We start from the raw sequence: 8,936 nt of genomic DNA, 5'->3' as shown, positions 1-8,936 counted from the left end.
TTGTAGACCAGGCTGGTCTCGAACTCACAGAGATCCGCCTGCCTCTGCCTCCCAAGTGCTGGGATTAAAGGTGTGCGCCACCACCGCCCGGCTCCTTCTTCATTTCTAACTAGCATTCTATTGTATGTCTATATTATGTTCTGTATGTCTGTTCACCAATTTGGTGACCACTTAGAATGTTTCCAGTTTGGGCCTATTGTGAATAATGACGCTAAGAGTAATCATGTCCAAATTTGAGTCTAGATATACTTTCATTTCTCTTGGATTAGATGTCTAAGAGTTGAATTCTGGGTAACGTAATAAACTTATGATGTTTTTCTAGGAAGTTGCCAAATTACTTTTCAAAAGACTTCACCATTGCATAGCCCATCAATAACATATGTAGATTTCTGTCCTTTCCAACATTATTTATTACCTGTATGTTTTATTACAGACATTCTAGTTGATGTGAAACAGTATCTCCTTGTAGTTGTAATTTGCATTTCACTAATGAATTCTCCATCTATGACTGACTGTTCTGGGGCTCCGTTTGTGCAGACCCTCTGCAGAGAAACACAGTCACTGTGAGTTAAAGAGTGCCATGACTATACCACACCCATGAGACAGCATTTCAGGCCCTCTACTTGCCTCTTACAGTCTTTCTGTCACTTCTTCTGTAATGTTCTCTGATTTGGACATTTTTTTTGATGGGCTGTCTGTCTCATTATTATTGAGTTGTAAAAAACAATATCATACACACACACACACACACACACACACACACACACACACATATATGCGGACTAAAAATCATTTACTAAGAGTTTCGCAAATACTTTGCTTAGTCTATATTACTTGTCCTTTAACTATCAAAGCCCACGAGGTATTTTATATGGAGTGTGTTGAATCTTCAGAGCAATTACAGTGTTTTTTTCCCCTTTGTCAACAAGACTCATTCATAAGCATTCAACCTGGGGTAAGATGAATTAGCTTTCTTTCTACCCCAAGAGTATTGGTGCTTTCCACAGTGTGAGGAGGGATGCAACTGATGAGGGAAGTACGTGTGTAAGGAGGAAGGCAGAAACGTGGGAGCACAGCGATGGCAGTGGCCGTATTTTGTCTTTTATTGTTGAGATTATACTATAGTTACACTGTAATGAGTATTTTGAACAAATGAATAACCAAAGACTGCTATTGTGGTTGCCTTAAAAATTCTTTTTATAGCTTAAATATTTTACATTCTCTCAAATGCTCTAGAGACCTTCATTATTCTGGTGACTCTCCATAGATACAATGTTTCTAATAAAATGTAGAGACAGAATTCAATTCAGTGGGCTGTGATGTATGTGGTATGAGGAAGGCAAAAGTCATTATTTCAAGGTATTTGAACATCATATAATCCTTAATATCAACTATATTAAAAATTAAAAATATTAAAAATTAATATTCTTAAAAGCATTGTTGTAGCAAAAACCCTCTTTCAATTGCAGAACATGTTATGAAACTACCATAATCAAAACTGCATTGTACTTGCATTTAAACAATGGACTGGAAGCAAACTTTACATATGGTATTGACAAGGACCTCAATGCCATGCCATGAGATAGCAATCTTTTCAACAATGGTGTTAGAGGAATTTATACTTATGAAAAAAGTTAAATTGGAGCCGAGCAGTGGTGGCACATGCCTTTAATCCCAGCAGGAGGCAGAGGCGGATGGATCTCTATGAGTTTGAGGCCAGCCTGGTCTCCAAGAGCTAGTTCCAGGACAGGCTCCAAAGCTAAACCCTGTCTCGAAAAAAGAAAAGGTAAAATCGAACTTATAGACCTTATACAAAAAAAGTAACTCAAAGTGAACTTAGGATCTGAGTTGTATGACTTAAAGCTACAAAGGTGCAGAGGACACATAGGGACAAAGCTTCATGACACTGGATTTCACAATAATATTTTTTACATGACCTCAAAGGCGCAGGCAATGATGCAAAGATGATATATGGATTGACCATGACAAATTTGGAAGCTTCAGTAAAGTACGTGCATGGGAATTATCAGTGGCACAAGGCAGCCTACAGAGTGTGAGAAAAATCTTTGCAAACCATGTATTTAAAGAGGTTAATCTAGACTGTACAAAGAACTGGTACAACTCAACAACAAAAGACAAAATAACCCAACTAAGAATGGGCAGAGGACTTTACTAGACATTTTTCCAAAGAAGTTATGCATATACGTATGTGTGTAGCCACGGGCATAGGAACAAGTGCTCAATATCTAACTCTGCTAGTTAAGGGCATGTGAATCACAGCCACAATGAACCGTCACCTTGAACTTAGAGAAGAGCCACCATTACAAGAAAATGACAAGAGAAAACGTGGTTTTGGTGAGTGTGTGGAGAAACTGGAACCTTGGTATACTATTGGTGGGGGTGCAAAATGATGTAGCCATTATGAAAACAGCGCCATTTTTCAACAAATTAAAAGGAGGTTTGCCATATGCTCTTACAATCACATATTCGATTGAGGTTGAAAGCAGAATCAAGCGATGTTGGCACACTCAGGTTTATGGCAGCATTTTTCATAGCAGTCAAGAGATGGAAGCAACCTGATTGTCCAGTGACGGGTGAATGCACAATGAAGATGTGGCATGTGATAATAACAGAATCTTATTCAGCCTCGGAATATGAAAACGGTTAGCCACACACTGGAAAAGCGTTCTGTTAAATGCTACAACACGGATGGAAAGTGAGGACATCCTACTAAGGGAACCCAGTCACGAAAAGATGCACATCACGTGGTTCCATTTACACGGAGAACGTAAAGAAGTGGAACTCAGAAATAGAGGGATGGTTGCCGGGTGCTGAGGGTGGCTGCGGCAGTAGTGCGTTGCTCAGTGGATGTTGAGTTCTAGTTTTTGCAAATCAAAAAGGTTCTAGAGATGGTGCCGTCACAATGTGCATACGGTTGACCCCACTGAACTGTGCACTAAGAAGTAGTCAAGACGGAAATTTTAATCTTATCAAAATTTGATCTTTCCCAAGAAAGAAACATCTTCAAATGTTGGTATTGATTGTCCCTCACTACTCATTGTCTCTAGAATAAAAGAACTAAAAGTCCTCAGAGCTTGAGGAAACTAATGCACAATAGCAGTTTGCTTTTCAAAAATATATTCATAATAAAATGTTGAAAAACTAGTCCCTTTAGAACCAAGATTTCACAGATTTTTTATAATGAATTTTATTCTTAATTTTAAAAATTATATGTATGTGCCAGGGAGTATGTGCATGTGAGTGGCAAGTGCCCTTGGAGTCCCAAAGGGGGTGTTGGGTCCCCTGAAGTTGGAGTTACAGGCAATTGTAACTGACCCAATGTCAGTGCTGGGAACTAAACTCGGATCCTCTGTAAGAACAGTGTGTGCTCTCAACGGCTGGGCCGTCTCTGCTTTCTCCCATTTTATATTTAAAAATTGTGTGTGCGTGAGTTATGTGTATGTACATGCTCACGTGTGTGCAGAAGTCAGAGGTCAGTGTTGGGTGTCTTCTGGCACTCTTCATCTGACATTTTGAGACAAGGTCTTCCCATAAACCCGGAGCTCACTGATTGGCTAGATTTTTTTTTTTATCAATTAACTCCAAACATCACTTTTTCTCTGTCTCCCAAACACTAGGATCAGAGATGTGCACCACCATGCCTGTTTTTTTCTGAGGTCTTGAGGGTCCAAATTCAGGTCCTCAGGTTTTCACAGCAAGCGTTTCAGTAGCTAAGCTGTCTCCCCTGCCCCTGGAAAGTTCTAAAGAAATCTTTAGAGAGTTTGAGAAAAGAACACCTCGAGTGTGTTTGGTGACTGCATTCAGCGTTTGGATCATTTACAGCTTTCTTTACCTCCTCAATTTAATTGCAAACACCTTCAACAGAGTGATAGCAAACTAATTAGCAATTCCTCTTCCTCAAAAAAAAAACCCACTCCTAATCAAGGAAGATAATCATTTCTGATTAAACAACAACCAGAGTTATCAAATGTAAATTTGCAATTGATTACAGAAAAAAATAACATAGTGTGTGCTTTTCCTCTTAATAACAGGCAGCATTATTGCTCCGCCACTCAGTTATATTTAGTTTCTTGGATTAATTTAGGCTGATCCATCTCTTTTGATGGTGTGCTCACCAGGGATGCCCATATTATTTCCCAGAAGAAAAATTTCCATGCAAGTAAAATATTCAAATGCAAAGAATGCATGAGGGAAAAAAAGAAGCCTGGCAGTTGCTCAAATGTTTTAATAATTTGTGTGTCACCAATTTTCTATTATTTGGGCTTACAAATCTCTCAAGAATAATGGAGTCACAGAAAGCCATACTCAGTCCTAAAAGATACAAAGCTGACTGTCTAGAAATGACCGTCCCATCTAAGAAAAGTTAAATCTTTTACGCATTTTTTCATTCATCCCACACAAAAAAGGAACAGACACCTACTATGTTCCAATCAACAGTGGATAAGCTAGTGTCCTTAGGGAGTTTCTAAGCCAGCTGGGGAGACAAGAAACCTAAAAGACAATTTAAAAACAGTAGGACAGAAAATGGGTTAATTTGACACAAAAAGGGGTCTTGACACTGGAGGACTTAAAGAAGCCTAGATGGACGTATAGCTTCCGCTCACCCTAAAGGACTGATGGGTATTAGGTAGGTAAGGTAAGAAATGGAAGATGGTATTCAGAGTTCCAGGAGAGAGAAAAAGCATGTGTTTTGGGGAAGACACCTAGCATGTGTGAAATAGAAGAGAGAGGAGAAAATGCAAAGACCCTCTCTCTGGAAGAACAATGTGTGTCTTCTGGTTTGCGTGCTATTCTAAGAGCAATGAAAATCTCCTTGAGATCATTTAAGTGATTTCTTAGGAGAAAAAGATTATATTTGCTTTCTTCCCTTCCATATGCCTTATTAGTATATTGCATATCAGATTGTGTGTGATTAGAAAATGCAGCCAGGTGTGATGGTGCACTCAGGAGGCTGAGGTAGGATAATTTAAACTCAAAGGAAGCCTGGGCTGGATAGGAAAAAAAAAAAAAAGAAGAAGAAGAAGAGAGGGGAAGGAAGAAGATGCAGTTCATAGGCAGATTAAGGCAGTTAAATATTATTCTTCATCATTTGAGTTACACATCAATTTTCTACAAATAGATACAGGAAGGAGAGTGATGACAGCAGCTCTTGAAGCTTAGTACTGTAACCCCCAAGCTTGGAGCTGCCCTTGAAATGAACAGGAAAAAAATGACAATAGCGTCAACTGTTGGTGTTAAATCTTAACAGGGAGAGAACACCATTAAGAGAGTTCCCTCCGACAAATGACTAGACGTGTGTCTATGCCAAAAGCAAATAGAACAAAGAATCTTTATCTTAAATTACCAATAAATAGCTACATGGTTGTGGGAAAACAAAAATTCTAATCCCAGTGGCCAGAATGTACCGTCGGGACAGTGCGACTGTATTTTAGATAATGAGCTGGCTAGCGATTGGCTTGCAGCCCAGTGCGATGCTCTGTAAAGAATGATGGCATTCGCTCCACAAGCACCTAGGTTTAAATCTGGAGCCTGCTGCTTACTGTCACTCTGCCTCTCATTCTCACGCCTGGTTTTCCCCCAGTGTCGCTGAGTGAGAAAAAAGCTGTCTTCACATCACATTCCACAACAAGTGGGGCTTAAAAACAGCAACCGATGACAGGGACCCTTTGATTATATAGAGATAAATAGCAGTTCATTATTTTAGCCGAACAACAATAGCGGATGTCTCAACGAGAGAGCACAGGCATTTTGCTTTTTTGTTTGGTTTGGTTTTGCTTTCGCCCAAATGACAACCATAAAAATGAGGTGTAGATGCAATGGTGGCTGAAGGGTTCTGAGGAAGATAGTCTAGAAAAACATTCTGTTAGATTGAGCTATACAAGGATCAGGGAAAGAGCCAGGGTAGAAATAGATGACACATGATAGATAGATAGATAGATAGATAGATAGATAGATAGATAGATAGATAGATAGATAGATAGATAGATAGATAGATAGATGATGGATGTTATGGTGGTTTGAATGAGAAATGTCCCCCATAGCCTAATCTGTTTGCACACTGGGTCCACAGTTGGTGGCATCATTTGGGAGTTTTAGGAGACGTGGCCTTGCTGAAGGAAGTATGTCACTTTGGGTAGGCTCTGAGAGAATATAACCTTGCCCTACTTCCTGTTTGCTCTCTTCGATTCATGCTTGAGATTAAAGATGTGAGCTCCCAGCTTCCTGCTTCTACCACCATACCTGCTGAAGGACTCTAGCATGCCTGAGCATGGCAAACATGTCACCAGCAGGCTTTGCCTTTTCCCCTTCTCCCCTAGTCCCTCTACCTTGCAGAACCATTAGATTACATTCCTAAAACTAACCACTAAAGTCCATTCCTTTACTTCCTCCTCCTGAGGTTCGGTATTGAAGTTCAGCAATCAAAAGTCCCCTTTTGGTTACCCTAATTATCATAGCCAATCAAAATTAATCAACTCATTTTAACGCAGGGGTTTCCCCTTTCCCTTTTAAACTGTCATTTGCCTATGGGCCATGCTTGTCTCCTCTCTATCCAAAGGCAGTCCTTTGTTCCTCTGGGGCAAATACCCCTCCCCCATCTTCTTTCTTTCCCCTTCTCCATCCTCTATCTCCTGTTTTTGTCTCTGATTCCTTGCCCTTTGTCCATCTGGGACAAATAAATCTTTGTGCTAAGAACTTGGTGCTGGGAAATCTTATGCTGGTCCTTTTACCGGCCATTCGCTGCTTTGCCTCCCAGCCATGATGGACTTTTTCCCCTCTGGAACCATAGCCCAAATACATTCCTCCTTCTATAAATTACCTTGCCCATGGTGTTTTATTACAGCAACAGAAAAATAACTGCATAGATAGCAGTATGAGATATGACAGACAACAAGGAAGCCCTGATGTATAAGCTCTACTAGGGCTGCAAGAACAGGAAAAAAAACCTGATATATCCATAGTATTGTGAAGATGAAAAAGCAGAGAGGTTCAGTACAATCAAAAGGAAGAAGAAAATAGTTGTGTGGCAGAAGCTGCGGTTGAGATAGTTTTGGGAGATGCAAATATCTAATGAGTGATAAGAAGGACCCTTCAAATGAAGGGGCGTGGACTTCAGAGGTGGATGAGGTTCAGATCTAGGTCTTCTATTTTCTTATCACGTGATTTAGGAAATTCATGTAACAATTTTCTTTCACCTATGAAAATAGGATGATAGTTTCTACCTGACACCGTTTTTAGGTAGATACAGTGCAGTGCATGGGATTGAGAAATTGCAGCTATTGCTACAGTTACCAGATACAGAAAAATCTCACAGAGGAAGAACAGCGGTATAAGCTGGTTGAAAAGGAGTGTGAAGGAGAAGCCTGGTGTTGGGCCAGTTTACAGCGACTTATAGATGGCAGACTAAGGACCGGGACTTTAAAAAAAATTCCTCTTTTTTTTCCCTCTATTCCTTTCTTCCTTCTTCCCTCCCTCCCTCCACCTTACTTTCTTCCTTTATTCCTTTTCTTCTTCTCCCCTTTCTTTCTTCCCTCTAGATTTCCATTGGCTTTTTAGGTTAAATAAGCACAAGAGAGTAGGCACTGGATTAAAAAGACAGCCTGGTGCCAAGACAGCCAGTTGAGTGTCATAGTCAGGCACATCTTTCAGGTTGATAGTGGTAGTGAGAGTGGCACAAGAGATAGGGGCACAATTCTAAACCACAGACCGACAGGGTCATCCTTCAGCTGTGGGATGCTGAGCCTGGCGGGACAATAGATGTAAATTTGGAGGCGCAAATTGGAGGAAGAATGTTCTAGAAAAGGGGATGGAGCTGTATAGGCTGACAGCCATGTCAGCGGGGGTTAAAGAAAGAGCCATGTCTATCAGAGAGAAGTTTTAGGAGGCCTGGACCCCTGAGACTGAGGAGAGTTTTCCACACAAAGTAAGACAACAGCAGTAAAGGGCATTGAGGGTGAGAGAGGGAGCAACGAGTGTAGGAATCTAAGCCAACGGTGCACGCCTGGGCATGGGAGGCTTTTCCAGGAGCGGCTTGTTTAATTCTGCACTGTGAAGCACAAACGTTAAAGCTGAGAAGGCTACTGGAAAGCCTGTTAGGCCTCGGACGGAGGCAAGGGTACCATAGCTGATGTCAGTTACTAAAGAAGTTAATAAAAGCTGATTAAGATTTCAACTGGATTCTCTGTATCTACAAAATTCTTCCATAGAGATGAACGGCACATGGCCGTATGGGTGATATCTTGCTGACTCTCTTCACTGGATCCACGACTGTATCCATCACTATAAAACCTTTCAGCTGTAGGGTTTTACGTTGTTCTACTTCTCCCACAAATGAGGTCAGAAATAGAGGCAACTAAACACCTCAACAACACAAGAAGTTAGAAAAAAAACATATCCCCTGGAAAACCAGGTCAGCAGATAACAGACACCTAGAGGTAATTGATAGTTGGTGTAGAATCAGGTCAATTGTGAGAACCCATGTCTAGCCAACAGAAATGGAGCTTGGTGAGCTGGCTAACAATTTGCCAGGCCATATTAATGATGCAGTGCTCTTGATACCACACACCCGAGACAAAGTGAACCTTGCGTACATTGTAGTTACACACATCCGTAGACATAAACAAAGGGGAAAGCAAGGGCCTTTGAGGACATTTTAAATGACAGGGATGAAGAGGATTCTATATGAAGGATGGTCCCCATCCTCAACAGTGTCATTCTGATAGGCTTCCTTGGCAACTGCCCAGGCAGAGAAGACAAAAGCACAAACAAGTACAAAGTTCCTTGTAAGAAAGACTATGGAGCCGGGTGGTGGTGGTGCACACCTTTAATCCCAGCACTCGGGAGGCAGAGGCAGGCGGATCTCTGTGAGTTCGAGGCCAGCCTAGTCTACAAGAGCTAGTTCCAGGACAGGCTCCAAA

General features: G+C 41.0%; 1 pseudogene; it reads left to right on the top strand.

Moving 5' to 3' along the window:
• Nucleotides 1-8,936, top strand: part of LOC101986440 — a 96,635-nt pseudogene that overhangs the window by 86,398 nt on the left and 1,301 nt on the right.

The sequence above is a fragment of the Microtus ochrogaster genome, unplaced genomic scaffold, assembly GCF_000317375.1.
Source record: "Microtus ochrogaster isolate Prairie Vole_2 unplaced genomic scaffold, MicOch1.0 UNK60, whole genome shotgun sequence".
Classification (NCBI taxonomy): domain Eukaryota; kingdom Metazoa; phylum Chordata; class Mammalia; order Rodentia; family Cricetidae; genus Microtus; species Microtus ochrogaster.
Note: the sequence above shows the minus strand (reverse complement) of the source record. Positions and strands in the feature narration are given on the sequence as shown.